The following is a 16,023-nucleotide window of genomic DNA, read 5'->3' as shown; positions in this document are numbered from 1 at the left end:
CTGAAAACGTTTAATTTGTGCAAGTAAAACCAAAGGTAAATTTAGACTCTGCCTAAAAATAAACTTAAATAGAAGACCGTTGTTTTCCTTAAAGAAGGTAACGAAACTGAGGAGTGACCTTTGATGTGGCGGGGTGTGGGGTGAATATCGGCTTTGCTGTCCAGCTGCTGACTTGGTTTTGATGGTAACATATAATGATGACTCTGTCATCATTTCGAAGACATCGTGACTCTTGGAGTTTCCAAAAGGGGCTCCTAAAATAGGCATCCTTTGGAGATTGTGTGTGATTAAGTCGACGAAAGCCAGGCTTGCCTGCGTGGCTGGCTCTGGGAGTTTCAGATGAGCTGTAAGTATAGGAAGGCGGCATGGCTACGGGTTTCTTCCTGACCTGCTGCAGGGTGCTAACAGAAGTGCCACGGAGCCTGGCTGTTTGAGGTCACCCGACAAAGTCCTCACTTCCCATTTTCCCCTGTGCTGCAAGCCACGAAGCTGCACGGCCGTTTCCAGGGCAGGTGTGGCTACAGGGAGGCCCCTGCAGCTGCCTCCACACCCTTCGGTTGGGCGATCTGTAGGGCGTTTCAGGGCGAGGCATTTGCCTGGCGGCTCCTGAGATTTGAGAAGTTTCCTACCTTTGAAATCAGAGTCTCTCAAATCATTAATACCTTGCGATGGCCAGACAGAAGATGAATTCGTGATCCCCTATTTTAGAAATGGAGTTTGACTTTTGGCTGCAGAGACGCGAAGGACAAGCAGGGGTTTTATTTCTCTCATGACAAGAGGTCTGGAGGAGGCAGCCCGGGGCAGTCCTGTGATGTTGTCAGGGTCTTCCTTGCCCCGTGCCTCGCTCTGTGCGTCAATCCACCTGGCTGTTGCCGAGTTCAGGCCTTTTGAAATAAGCTTGTAATCCAGTAAGTACGTTGTTTCTCTGAGCCTGTGAGCTGCTATCACAAATGAATCGAACCCAAGGAGGGCATTATGAGACCATCTGATTTATAGCCAGTTGGTCAGAAGCACAGGTGACAACCTGGACTTGTGACTAACATCTGAGGGGGACCGGGGAGGGGGTGGGGCGTGGGTGTCCTGTGGGACTGAACCCTCGCCCTGTGGAACCAGATGCTGTCTCCAGGTAGAAGGTGTCAGAATTGAGTTGAACTGCAGGCCACCCAGCTGGTGTCCTGAGACGTGTTCTTGGTGTGGGAACACACTCCCCAACGACCACGTTGGAATTGGGGCCAGGGTCCTAAAAAACCTATCCTAACCTGGAATTTACCTCCCTTCAGGTGTGGGGGAAGGTCCAACCCTTGAAGTGTAACCTGCCCATCATCTCTCCTTACCTTCACCTGTCTGCCCTGTGCCAGACTCCTCTGTAACTGTTTCTCTGCCCCCTGCTATTGTCTCAGACAAAGTGTGTGAAGCCTGTTCTCTCATCTCTGGCCTCAGCCTGGCCCTGGAGAAGCCCCGTTTGCTGCCTCCCAATCTTGCTTTATCTGCGTAGTTTAATGTTCTTTCAATTTTGCATTCCATTGCCTTCAAAACCTTCAACCATTTAAAAAAAATGTAATGATATTGATTTTTCCCCTCATTACAAAAGACATGCTCATTGGGAAACAATTGGAAAATATGGAAGAGTTTAAAGAAGAATATAAAAATTACTCAATCCACTCCCTGCAGTGCAAACATTTGCTAACATTTGGTGCATTTTCCCTCTGGTCTTTTCCTAAACATTATATATAACATACAAATGTGTTTTAATTCCGCTCCCCCACCCCCCGCAAATTGAGCTCTTATGGAATATATAGTTTTCTCTCCTTCTCCTTTTTCTTTTTCATTATACTGTGAGCATTATAACAATACAGCCAGATACTGTTTGAAAACCTGATTTGTAATGGCTAATGGTTGACGTTCAGGGAAGAGGTTCGGGGCTACGGTGCTGGTGTTAAGCTAGGGATACAGACAGACAATTCCTGTCCTGCTTCTTAGCCTTCCTCCCCACAGAGCTTTTGACCAAGAAAACTATAAACAGGAAGGGAAGTAGCCAACCATGAAATAAGGAACTACTTTATATTTCAGCTGGGCCCAAGCACCTGAACCAGCGGGTACACGTTTCTGTGCTCATGGGAAGCCTCTGCTTCCCCACCCCTGGAATCTTAGATGATCTGGATGTGTCTGTGGTTTACTTACATGGCTCTCTGTGGCTTTGGGCAGATTGCTTAACCTCTCCAGGTATAATGGGGATAACAAGTGTGCCCATCCCATAGGGCTTTGCTTGGGGTACGTGAGGTGACCATGTGGTGTGCTTATCGCAGTGCCGGGCAGGTAGTGAAGGCTCAATAAACATTAGTTGTATCATTTTCCCTTCTTTGGGCATATGTGTGATTTTAAACTTTTTACAATTATAAATTAATTTATCAAAAGTCAACAAATACTTATTGAGGACTGACCTAGTGTCAAGTGGTCCTGTAAATGCTGGGAATTGTGGGAGTAGCCATGCCTAGACAGGCGTCTCGTTTCATGGGGTTTGAATTTTAGTGCAGAGACGTGATAAACAGACAAGGTAAGTTCAGGGGGTGCCAATGGCTATGAATAGAATTAAACCAGATAACGTATGGAACTGAGGGGTGGCGACTTCAGGTGGGGTGGTCAGGGAGGACCTTTCTGAATAGGAGACCTGAATGCCAAGCAGCAGCTCTGGGAAAGGGTAAGTTGGAAGGCTCTGAAGTGGGAATGGGCTCGCGGAGTTCAGTCAAAACTCAGAAGCGGTGAATGAGCAAAGAAGGGGGTGGCCCTGGGAGGTGAGCAGGGGCCACCTGCCCCAGAGGGCTTTGGAGGGCAGAGTAAGGGGTGTAGACTTCATTGCAGACTGGAAAGGACACCCACTGGAGGGTTTCGTGCTGGGGTGACACATCGTCAGTTGCTTGGCTCACATGGGCTCCTGAGAGCCAGTTACATTTGTCCCTTCCCAACTAGTTGTTGAGTGACATCACACTGGTGATTTGAAACAGCCGCGGTGAGAGTATTTACACCACAGGAATTTGTAGCAGATGCTACACATACACTTGCCAGCTCAGCACTGGAACAAACCATCCAGGTTTTAAAAACACTTCTTTACCTGCTCTGTGGAGAATGAATTATAGGGAGATGATACTGCAGAGAACATTCTTGAACATACTGTTTTGACTGTAGTTCTGAGTATTTCTTTAGGGGAAATTACTAGAAGTGATATTACTGCATAAAATTATCTAATTGCTCCCTACTGAAAGCTTCACCAATTTACACCTCTACCGGCAGAGAGAGACAATTTTCCTCTACCCTTGCTAATGGTGACTAGGAGCAAGAATAAGAAAGGAAAAAAAAACCCAGTTTGTTGGATAAAATTGATTTCCTATTTGATTATTAATGATCAGATGTTGATCATTTGTGTATCTTCCTTATTGAGTTATTTATTGATGTCCTAATGTTCCATTTTTAAAACGGGATGTTTGTATTTTTCTTATTTGTCAGAACTCTTTATACATTAAAAGTATTAATTTTTTGTCATTGCAAATATTTTTCCTCAGTTTATTTTTTACTCTTTTAACCTTTTTAAATATATAAAAGTGTTAACATTAGTATGGAATAAAATCTATTGGTCAGTGCCTTAATGTTAAAAATAAAATCTATTGGTCAGTGCCTTAATGTTAAAAAAAAGATCTATTGGTCAGTGCCTTAATGTTAAAAAAAAAATCTCCATCTTGAGGCCAGAGGAATATTCATTTATGTTTTACTTACATTAAAAAAATATACTGTTAATCCATCTGGAATTTATTTTGGTTTACGATCTTAGGTAATAATTTAACACTATTCTAAATGGTTAACCAATTTTCCCAGCACTATACAGGGTGTGGCAAAAATAGGTTTACAGTTGCGAGTATATGAAACAGTTTATTTTTGTATTATTATATCTTAGTTATTGTGTTAGTTTCCATAGGAACAACTGTAAACCTACTTTTGCCCCACCCTGTATATTGAATAAGTATTTATTTCTTCACTGATACTTACTGTTACCTGTATCATCATCTATGATTTGTATATTAGGATCTGTTTCTGTTTGTATTTAGTTTCATTGATCTCTTATTTGCTCATTATCATGCTATTTTAAATTTTAGCTTTATAATATATTAGAATATCTAATAAGGCAAAGTCCCATTTAGTACACTTTAGAATCACTTTGCAATAATATAAAAAAACTAGAATTTTGTTGGGAATTTCAATAACCTTTAATTGATTGGGTTGAACATTTGTAACGCTTATTTCTTCCATCTTGGAACATGGTATTTAATCAAGACTTCTTTTACCTTTTGCAGTAACATTATAATTTCCTCCCTTTATACAAATCTTATTTCTAGGTATCGTGTTAAGGGTTCCCCCCTGCCCCCCGCCAGATACAGTTTTTATTGCTTTTATGAACAAGGTACTTTTTCCTGACATGTTATCAGTAACATAGTGAGCCTGTCGTTTCTCTGAGCTCTCAATAAGCTATAGTATTTTGTACACGTGTGTTGAACACTTGTACTGCTGTCTCACTGAACTCGAAACTGTCTGCCGCTGCAGCTGCAGCTCCTACACCTTCTGTATCCCTCTCTGTCCTCAGGGCTCTCTGGCTTTCTTTTATTTCCACTAACTTGCCAAGCTCTTTGTTTTGCCACTTTGCACAGTCTGCTCCTTTTACCTGGAACCTCCCATCCCGATCTCTAGGCAGGGGATTCCTCTTCACCCTTCGGTCAGGGCTCACATAACCTCCCTCCCTAGAGGACTTTTCCTGGCTCCCCTACCAGTCTGTAATGACTTCTTTGCAAGAACCATGGCCATTTATTCATCAGGTTATTCCCTATGCTGAGGACAGGATCTGTCATGTAACAGGCTCCCAGAATACATTCTGGCTAACTAGCATCTGGCTACCTTGCTGACCTCTTGAATGACCTTCACCCGGTCAAGGAGTTCTTTCACTTGCAATATTTAGGACTGGCTTATTCCAGCTTAATGATATTTCTGGAGCTGCAGCATCTCGAGTCCAAAAAGAGTTCAGTGGTTGATAACAAAATATTATGCAATAAAATGCAACTGAACATTGGTTACTCATGAAACACGAACAACTGAGAACTCTTAATTGCACGATTCCTGCGACACTGCCAGGATGTCCCCGAGTGCTCACTAGCGGTGTCTCTGCCTACTCGTTCTAAACCCGCAGACCTCCCATCACCATGTGCCAAGTGCAGCCCCGTGTCCCCACAGGTGTCCCTTCTCGCAGCACGGCTTGGGGGTGCAGTCTGACCTCCAACAGTTTCGTATTCTGACTTTCGGTCTTCCACCTTTGCTCTCAAGCACATCCTTTCCTCTTCGGCACTCCCAGCTTCTCTCTCTCCCAGATCATTTCTTCCCCTGTAAACATCTGTTATAGATGCTCACACTTACAAAAAAATCAACCCTCCTTTGACCTCCTACCCCTCTCTATCCCCTGCCCCGTTTCCACTCCCTGTCACGGAGAGATGTCTTGCAGGAGTTGTCTGTAGATGTCTCTATCTTCTCATCTGCTGTTCCTGCTCCACCCACTCTTGTAGGCTTGGTTTGCTAAAACTGCTCCTCTCAAAGTCCCTAGCGGTGTCCCTGTCCCTGAGGCCTGAGGTTCTTTGCATTTATTTTCTTTGATTTCCCAGGCTATTTGGTACAGATGACCCCCTCCAAGCCTTGAGGCCTTTCCTTCTTGTGGCTCTGAGATAGTGTGCTTTTCCAGTTCCCTCCCATCTCTAGTTGTTCCTCATAGTCTCTGCCACCCATCTTCCTCTCTGCTAGGCTCCTCCATCGGTGTGCCCCATGGCTGGGTCCTGGCCCTCTTCCCTTCTCTGTCTGTACTCAGCCCTTGGGATCCCACTCATTCTTACAAGTTTCCTGAAATCCACATGCAGGTGACATCCACATTTACAGATCCAGCCTTCACCTCTCCTCTGACATCCTGAGGCTTAATCCGGTGGCATCCTTGATCTCGCAACTCCAGTGTCTGGTGGGCACCTTCGACTTAACAAAGCAGAACTTTCTACTCACCCTCTCTTCCAACCTGTTCCTTCCCCACATCTTCCCTGCTCCACAAATGACACCGCCATCCAAAGTGTGACTCCCATCCCACCTTATGCTAAAGAGCTAAGGAAGGCATGTGGTGGCAGTAACAGCCACGTTCCCCAAGGACGCTGTCTCCGAGATGTGTTCTTTCTCCCACCCAACCCTACATGTTTTGTAGAAGATGTCTCAGAACCCTGTTCCCGAGACCAGCTCTGTCTACCCCCCACTCCCACTCCATTTCTTCTTGGGAGTTTGGACTCCCGATGGCTCTAGAAGCAGAGGCTCTGAAGGCTAGGGTGGGCAGTGGTATCCGTCAGCACGAAGTTGTGTGCGTGCAGGAGGAGGGGCTTCCTGGTTGTGCGGGCGGATGGAGCAGGAGGTGTGGGTGGGGAGAGGTGCAGTCACAGACGTTCATTCAGGCCAGTAGGTTTGTTCTGTTCTGATCCCCTTCTCAGGTTTTTAGAAATACGCATTTTATTTTTGTCTGTTTTTTCCTCTATCACCATGGGTATTTTGGTGGGGAGTGGATGAGTCTAAATCAAAGATTGTCAGTCAGATGGTATTTTAAGCTAGAAATCCCTGGAAAAATGGAAATGTGAACAATTATGAGAAACTTGTTCATATCCATCAGAATGGCAACATTCAGAAGGGGGCTCCTTCCCGGCGTGGCCAGGGACGGGGAGACGGGGGTTCAGGCATTGCCGGCAAGGTCCGTGTTGGTCCAAGGATCCTGGGAAGTTAATTTGGTGGATTCTGGTGAAATTAAGCACGTGTATGACCTGCAATCCAGAAATACCGCTCAGGCACATATGTGTAGAGAAACTCTTAGCACGAGTCCAGGAGGCCACGTACAAGGACTTCATTGTTTGGTTGCTTGGGGCAGCGAGGGGCTAACGGTGACCTGGGCGCCCGCGTGGAGGGAGTAGGCGCGTACAGGGTTGGGGAAGCTCCTCTGGGGTGTGCAGGGTGGAAGCAAGAGGCCACATACACACACAGCAACATGGGCATGGGGCTTTTAAAAAGAGTGACGAGTGAAAAGATACTAGAAACTGAATGAAATTGTAGTATAATGTGGCTTAGGTAAGTTAACCCTTCCCCAACGTCTCCTATTTTATAAAGATTCATGAATATTTAAGATTACATGTTAAATGTGTCAGAGCAGGTCTGTGCTGGGGGAGGGGTTGGGAAAGGGTATTAGGGACACGGGAAGAAGCCTTGTTGCCTCCTGAGTCACTTCAGGGACAGAGATTAACGTATAATCAAAGAATGTTCAGATCGGAAATGTTTCTCCCATGAATTTCTGAAGACTAGGTTGAGATTTAGATTTTCCAAGAATGTAGTATCCTATTTATTTATTTATTTTGAAGAAGTACCTTTAAAACCCAGGTCTGTGGCTAGTGTGAGCGGCCAGGCCTTTGTGATGGCTGGACCTGGTCTCCCTTCTGCCCCCAAACTGCTCCAAGGTGCAGGTGCTGTGAAACCGCCAGGCACAGGCAGTCACGCTTGCGTCAAGGATGTGCCCCTAATGGCCGCCCGCACCCACTCACCTTGGCATCCCCAGCACCTCGCCCAGCGACTGGCAGTGACAGGCTCTCGACACTCGCTCGACACTTTTAATCACATCAGTCGCTGGCAACGCTCCGGGAGTGTATGCCGGTCCTGGCAAGACGTTCGTCAAGGCATTTTTCCCCCAAAAACATTCTAGCCTGAAGAGACAGTATAGTACTCCTACCAATAGAGTAGTATGTCTTCTGGTCACAAGTAAAAAGCATTAGAACAGGTTTTCCTGAAAGAAGGCCACGTCTGTCACCACAAGGAGACACTGTTCTCCATTTAAGAAATTCCTCTGTGGAGTTCTGTTCAAGTTCCTGCAGTCTCACAAATAAAAGTTGAATGTCTGCTAAGTGCAAGGGGACAGAAGCCCAGGGGACTGTTCAGACTAGACAACCAGAACGCCCTGGAGTGAGTGGTAAATAAATTGTGGAACATGGAGTGCAAGTCATTACACAATAATATGCATTATAGGAAATAATAAGAGCTTCCATTTATAGAATGCTTTACGCTCTTCAGAAGTGCGTTCAGAAGTGCGTTCACATCAGTTATCTCAGCGTGATTTGGTGACCATAGTCTCAGGCAGCACCTGTGAGCAGGTAGATGTTTTCTTTCGAAACTGGTCTCCAGCATCGGGCTACCAACATTCTTGGGTTGCACAAGTGTGCGGGGCAAAGAGACAATTGTCCTGCGTGTCCACAGCAGGAGATGAGACTGAAAAGTCTCCATCCCTAGGAGTGAAACCTCACATTAATGATTCCCAACGCTTCTTATTGGTTCCCCAGGGGTGTCTTGAAGTTCTTTAAAGGAAATTAATTGTAATTTACTTCAATTTTAAAAATACCTATATGTACTGCATAGCACAATGCTTCTGGGCAGGGGTGGCCCAGCGGAGGTGGACTGGAAGTTGTGTATGTGTCAGCGCAGCTGTCAACCAAAGAACAATAGGGAACTGGAACGCCCCCAAATTTGGGGGAGCGATTGGTCTGCGTGCACACCTGCAGGGCAGGCAGAGGCGCGAGTGGGCGGGGCGGTTCCCGGAAAGTTGATGTAACTTGTCGGATGCCCGGGGTGGGTCTGTGCTCTCAGTAGATGTCCTGTGTGAGGCCACAGCTGCGAAGCTGCCCACTCTTCCCCGAGGCTGGAAAAGCGGGCTTCCTGCCCCCCAGGGAGGGTGTCAAACCTGCGTTCCACAGTGTCGCTGAGGCCTCATTTCACCATTATTATTTTTAATTGGTTAAGGTATCAATTCGGTGCTTTTAAAGTTTGTTGATACTTGCTTGGTTGACTAATAACAGAGGTGGTCATTCTTTTCCTTCCCTGCCCACACCAGTATACAGGCCGGCGCTGCTGCAGCGTGCGGCTAATGCAGCGGATGCGTGGATCACGGTGCATTCTGGGGCTTAGAACTTAAAAGGCATCGCTTTGGATGGGGGGCCCGTGGATGACTGGGCCTCGGAGGAGTGCTGTCCCTGCCTTCCTGCTCCTGCCCGGCCGGCTTGCGTGGGCAGCTGCAGGTGTGTCTGGGCTGGAGGCAAGCTCTTGTGCGTTCTTTGCCCGGTTCTACACAGCCCAGTGGGAGAGCCGGTGGACGTGAGGCAGCCTGGGCGTGGGTGATGGAAGAACGGGCGCAGGGAGGGTCAGGGAAGCCTGAATACATCCCATCCGAGAGCTCCGAAGCAGCCATCACCATGTCTCCTCATCCGTGGGCTGTGCGGTCCAGGCAGTCACAGCATTTTAGAGCCCGCGGGGACCTTGGACTATGGCAGATGTTGTGACTGTAAGAATAGCCACTTTGCTTCCTGCGTTTTGGGGGGGGACAGGGAGACGGGGATTCTTTAAGGGGAGAGGGGCACACATGGGAAGGGCACAGGGCTTCCCCTTTCTTGTTCTTGAACCGTCTCTTTCCAGCTGCCCCAAAAGAGCTTCCCAGTCACCTGCCTCCCTACTTTCTCTGCGGGGAGTGGCCAGCTGCCGGTCACCAGATGGCAGGGGACCCCAAAGGCCTCGTCCAGCTTCAGAGTGGCCTGGTTCCATGATATCCCAGGAGTGTGAAGACAGAGTCACGTCCTGGTTTTCAGTCTTAACGTCAACGCAAATGTCCTTAATTCTCAGTCTTTCCACACACTTCTGTCCCCCTTCTTTCTTTCTTCTACCTCCCCTTCTCACCAGGAGGTGGTAAGTGTGGTGAACCAGTGGGCTTAACTAGTGACATTTCACCCCACGTGAGAGCATGTATCTCAGCGCTGCTGGCCCTAACTACCCTGTTCTTGGGCCCCCCAGTCCCGGGTGACCTGTCTTCCCCCCACCCCATGGGTCCAAGCCTCACCTCACTTGTTACATCAGTGGTTTGAGCAGTAAGAATCATTTGGGTTCCACAAAGGAGACGTCAGTGTAGGGAGAGCATCTTCACACCTTTGCACTGGCTCCTGCATTCCCGTGGGCTCACACAGAATCCTCAGCAAGCCCGCTTTTTGGGAGATGGTAACTCTCACGGCCCACCACACCGAGTGTCCCCAGCACTCACAGGAAGAAGAGGAACACAAGGATGCCAGCACATTCTTCTTTCTGCAGATGACTGTTACTCAGTCGCCTTGGAGCCCACGTGGCAGCTTGCTCTCAAGGTAAAATCCTTTTCTAAGACTGCCTCCTTATCTGCTCCCCAGCAGGGCTGACCTCTCAGAGCCTGGGGCCTAGGGCAGTTTTATTTACCTCACTGGGCTGTGATGTTCCTTGGGGTCAAGGACTGGAGCCAGTCTGGCTCAGCATCTGTGAGGTCACCACACAGGTGCCACCTGGCCGTGCAACACAGCTTAGACTTTGCCTTTACCTGTAACAGAGGATGCAGTGGATCCTGGCCAAAGGACCTACCTAGGCTTGCTTGATGCCAAGTGTTGCATTCTGAGCACATGAGAATACACTGGGCCGAATGGGTAGATCAGTTAGAGGTGATCTAATGAATACAGCAGACCCCTGTTTCATGATAGGGACTACGGCCCCCATCAGCTCAGGCCACTTGGAGTTACTGTGGTCGGCTTCTTCTTGGTCTTGGTGCTCGGGTGGCTAATGCACTAGGCGAAGACTCGGAGGCATTTAGTGAGATGATCAGTGCCATGTGGAATTAACGTTTACAACTTCTTGGCTGGCTCCCTAAATCAAGAGGTACACAGAACTAAGAATTACGAATTGGTCTCAGTCCAACTTCTCTCTCTGCTCACCCCGATTCTTCTTTGGCACATGGGCCCTTGGGGTCTCTTGCATTCTGACATTTGGTTGCAGAGCCCATTCTGACGTGATGGAAGACACCATAAATGAGCCTTCATGTCCCTCTTGAAAGCTCTTCCAAGTGGCTGGTGAGCTGTGGCTCCTACCAGATCGCTGAGTTTGTTCCAGTTACCTGTGTTTGGAATAAATGTCACCTGGTTTGTTTCCTCTCACCAAATCGCACCATTCTTCAAAATACCTGTTGGAGCCCTTCTCAACTCTAGAAGAACCTGGGCCACTGTGTTCTAAGCCCGAGACATTATTCTGTGTTGTAGGGTGACTTGGTAAAACTATGCTCTTGAGGGTCTTTAGTTCTTCCCAAACGTTGTGCCTCATTTTACAGGCAGATGCTGGGAAGAGAAGCCGGGTTCAGATGTGGAGACTATCTGGGCTCCTTAGGACTGGTTAACTGAGGAAAAGAAAACCTGAGTGTTACTCCATTTGGGGATTTTTTTCCTGTCAAAATTGAATTGTATTAAAAAGTTAAACCTATATAAACACAGTACAGTGTATTAAAGCTTCTCTTGATGCCCTTACAAGTGACCAACAATGCATCACTACCTTCCAGTTCCGTGTGGCAGGAGTCAGGCATGGCCTCACTGGACTGAAACCAAGGGGTCAGCAGAACATCCCTTCTGGAGGCCCTAGGGGGCGCTGTGTCCCCTGCCCACTCTGCCTGTGCAGAATTCATTTCCTTGCCGTGCAGGATCCGGCCCTCCATTCTCTTGCCAGTGGAACCTGAGGGCTGTCCCCTCCTCTGCTGTCGTCTCTGGCTCGTGACCTGTCTCTTCCATCTTCAAAGCCAGCGCTAGCGGGTTGAGTCTTCCGCTTGTCACATCTCTCTGACCCACTTTGTTGCTTTTCTCTTTGCTTCTGAGAGCTCAAGTAACTTGATCAGAGGTCATGTAATTCGATAGGAGAGACCCCGATAATCCAGGATAATCTCTCTGTTTTTCGGTCAGCTGACGAGCAATTTGTTTCTATGTGCAACCTTAATTCTTTTACTTTACAGGTTCTGGGGATTAGGATGTAGACACTTTTTGTGGGCGGCATGATTCTGCTTACCTTGTGCAGTTGCTTCACGAAGTCCACAGTGCATTTATTCTAATTCTAGAGAGTGCAATGCGGGGGAGGGAGACTAATATTTATTGAGGGCCTACTGCATGCCAAGCACCATGCTAGACACACACATGCTTTGCATATATCAGGTAAGTACTGCCCTCCTTTCGCTGATGAGTTAACTGAGATTTGGAGAATTTAAGTAACTTGCTTAAATTCTAAAAGCGAGGCCATGGAAGAGCCAGGCTTTGAGCTGAACTGGGTAAGGCTCTGAAGTCTGAACATTGCTCTTCCCACCACATCATACATCATACATCATACCGTTTTTCCTAGGGTCTCAACCAAGAACCTCAGAATTAATGGCTTGCTTAAATGTAATTGTTTCCTCTAGGTTCACTATAGTCTGCTTGAGGTCAGAGCTTCCCCCACTGGAGTATAGATTACCCACATTCCCCACTTGCAGCAGGACCAGCCTTGTATTACTTGAATAAAGACCATGAGGGAAGCGAGCAAACTCTGTCTCAAGGTCTTTGGCTGGGCCCAGCTCTAAGCCACTTGAGGGCAGCTGAATGTGGAAACAGATGCCTTGTGCGACGGTCCCCCACCCAGGGCATTGGGCGGTGGTGGAAACCCCTCCTCTTAGCCGCCTGGGGCTGTGTCTGAGTGGCCTTGGGCACGCACCTTTTTGCTCTCCCAGCTGATTGGACTGAGGGGTCTGGGGTGGCCACGGAGCTGTGTCATAACCTACGAAATCAGCAGGGAAGAACCTTCCGGGAATTGCAGGGATTAAGGAGAAAGGCTGGGGCAGAAGCATGTGCCAGGCTTGGTGTGGCTATTGGCTGGGCCACATCAGGAAGATTCCTGGTCTGTAAAGTGCCTCAGGGGTGTGACAGTTGATTTCCTGCACACGTGGTTGGTTTGGATCTGTTGATGCCGTGGTACTTTAGAAGCTCACAGTTTAAGCCAGAGATACTTGGTTTGTGCCTCAAGTAGAAAGATCCTTGGAGGCACGCAGTCCCATCCCTAAGATGCCTGCCACAGTGACAACTCGGGGAAGCTCAGCTATTTCGGTCTCATATACATACATATGCACACTCACGTACACACTTTAAATAATGTGATCAGCTTATGTCCTGCTTGAGTATTCCTGCCTTTTTCTTCCAATTTTGGTACTGCTCTGACAGGCTGGCAGGGCACCATGATTCTGTCTGTGCACGTTGATTAAAGTGACTCTGACAAACCCGGATTGCAAGCTGCTAACTTGCTTTCAGGCTCTGACGGCTGGGGAATTTGTAATGTCGGTCCTAATTTCTCCTCCCTCTTAGCTTCTGCCTCGGGAGTCAGGAGTGTTGTATGAAGTGGTGTCGGCATCTTTCTGTTCGCATTCGGGAGGGTGGGAGGTCCCAGCTGGAGCCTGGGTGACAGACACCTGGGCCTCTTTCTGTTGACCACCAGTTGCTACCCACAAACCACCTGTGTGTGACAGTGCTGGGCTGCAGGCTCCTTTGTTTCCTCTCAGCAAACACTGATTAAACATCTACTTTGGATATTCACAGACCAAAAAAAAAAAAAAAAAAAAAAAAAAACTATCTCGAAAAGGCAACTATAACAGAGTGTTATAAATGCTGCAGGAGGCAGGGAAGTACAGGGTAGTCTGGGGACACATAGGAAGGTGCTGAACTCAGTCTCCGCAGTGGGTAGGCAGGAAGGGCTTCCATGAGGAATTGACATACAAGCTAGACCGAAAAAGAAACTGGGATCTTCGTGTGTGTGTGTGTGTGTATGTGTATGTAGGGGGTTCAGGAAGAAGTGAAGAGCCCTGGATGGTGTGGCTCAGTTGCTTGGGTGTCATCTCCTAAACCAAAAGGTTGCAGGTTTGATTCCCAGTCAGAGCATATGCTTGCTCGCAGTTTCGGTCCTTTGTTGGGGCGTGCATGAGAGGCAACAGATTGATGTTTCTTTCTCACATCGATTTTTCTCTCCTTCCCTTACTCTCTCTCCAAAAATCAATAAGCATGTCCTTGGGTGAGGATAACAAAAAAAAACCCCTGTACTGTTGATAAAGAGCCACAGCCCTGAGAGGCCCCTCGTTCATGTTCCCCTTTCACCACCTTGCTTGCTGTAACTCACGCATTTGCTAGGACCTTCCCCAAGACCTAGAAACTAAATGGATAATGCAGATAATCTGTGGCATAGCAGGAGGTCTCCTATTCTGACTGGCTAGTGCCCTTGCCATACCGGTTCAGTAGTGTTGGCATCTCCCCCCTGGAGACAGCTAAGTGTCCTGCAGGCAGTGGGTGGTAAAAGTCAAGAGCTCAGGAGAAAGAGAGGTCATGGCTTGGGATACCCTATTTGAAGTCATCAGCCTAAAGGCTGAAGCCATTGGAATGGATGACAGTCTTCAAGAAATGTGTACAGAGTAAATTCAAAAGAGAGGGCTTAGGGCTAAGGAATTTGGACTTGACCCTGCAGGAAGTGAAGAGCCGATAAAGTATTTTAAGCAGGGACATGAGGCAACTAGTGGAACTCTTGGGACTATCAAGAGTGCCAGAGAAGTCTGACAAAGACTGCTACCCTTGAGGAACTTAAGATCTCATTGGGGTAGCAAGATAAAACCCACCCCTTGCAAAGGAACTGGCTTGCCACGTGATGATTAAGTGTCCCACAGGAAGTTAGCTTTGTCCCACAATATAGTCCAGGGCCTCCAGTGGGAAGTATCTTTCTAAGCCTGATGGTGAGGGTCAGTGGAGAGCTTCATCAGCCAATTTGCCTTTATTGGAATCCTTAACAGTAGAGATTGCTCATTGGGACTAAATGACTTCTGAGTTCCCTTTTAAAGTCTAGATTCTTGAGTAAGTAAGAAGGGTTCTTAATAAAAGTAAATGTTTTTGTATGGCTCTTTGCAATCTACAAAACCCCTTAATGTATACTGCCTCATTTCACCTGTCAGGATGTAATTCAAGGATGTTGCATAAATAAGGAACTGAGGCTCCGAGGAGTTTGAAGTTAGCTAGTAAGTTGTGGAGCCGGCCTTCAGATCTGGGTCATTAGGTGCGATGGCTGGCTCTTTCACACCCTTTCAACGGCTTGCAAATTGGGCTGCTTGGAGCCCTGAAGGGACTGTGCTGAGTGGTAGATGTTGGCAGTCACCTAGAAAGCAGGGCTTAGCTCAGCCAGGGCTGTTGGCACCTGTCAGGTTTCTATCTCAGCCTTCCGTGGAACTTTTCTCCCAGGGAGCAGTTCTCAGTGTGGGGAACTACACCATCCTGCCTTCAAGATTTTCCTAGGCAGGCCGGACTGTAAAACATCCTCCAAAGTTGGCACTGGTTCCTTTCTTTGCCACACACAAGACCCAGCAAGCCGCATCTCCCCGTCACCCTTGGGCCCCAGCTCCAGCCTCTTCCCTTTGTACCCGTGCTCTGGGTGAAGATTCTTTGGAGCAGGATGTCTGTCTGCTTTCGTCCTGTGCCACCCCCTGCAGACACTGGACGAACGAATGTCAAGACTTATCAGCTTGGATCCTTTTGCAGACACATGTTGTTGCTGACCCTGGACGGTCCTGTTATCTTCAAACCTGGAGGGACTAGTAGTTGGCTATTTGGTGGTCGTGTTTTCCTGAAACCGTTGCATCTCGAGCATTTCAATGGGCCAACTCCCTGGTCTTCAGAAATTGTACCTTAATTAGAACAACCCCTTTTCCATTGAAATATTTTTTAAAAGGCTACTCTTTGCCTTGATGTCCAAGTAGGTATGCGTTAATGGGTAAAGAGAAGTGGCCCAGAATCAAAGTAAACAACTTTACCTCCTAAATATAAAGAAAAATTAAGATTAATATTTCTGTGGCTTCCATGTCTGAGAATTGCCTAGAATTTAGTGGCAACTTCCTCACTCTTAATTTGTGAAACACAAACAATAAGCTCTTCTTAAATACTTTTTGAGCACCTATAATATAGATGCAAAGCTAAGTTCTAGACTCTGTAGAGGAGCCACCAATATTAAATGGTTCCTGCTGAGAAGGACTTTATTGTCCTGGTGTATACCTAAATAATACGAGGA

This window comes from Pteronotus mesoamericanus, unplaced genomic scaffold (assembly GCF_021234165.1).
Source record: "Pteronotus mesoamericanus isolate MK-2021 breed Mesoamerican mustached bat unplaced genomic scaffold, CSHL_Meso_final scaffold_1186, whole genome shotgun sequence".
Lineage (NCBI taxonomy): Eukaryota > Metazoa > Chordata > Mammalia > Chiroptera > Mormoopidae > Pteronotus > Pteronotus mesoamericanus.
Note: the sequence above shows the minus strand (reverse complement) of the source record.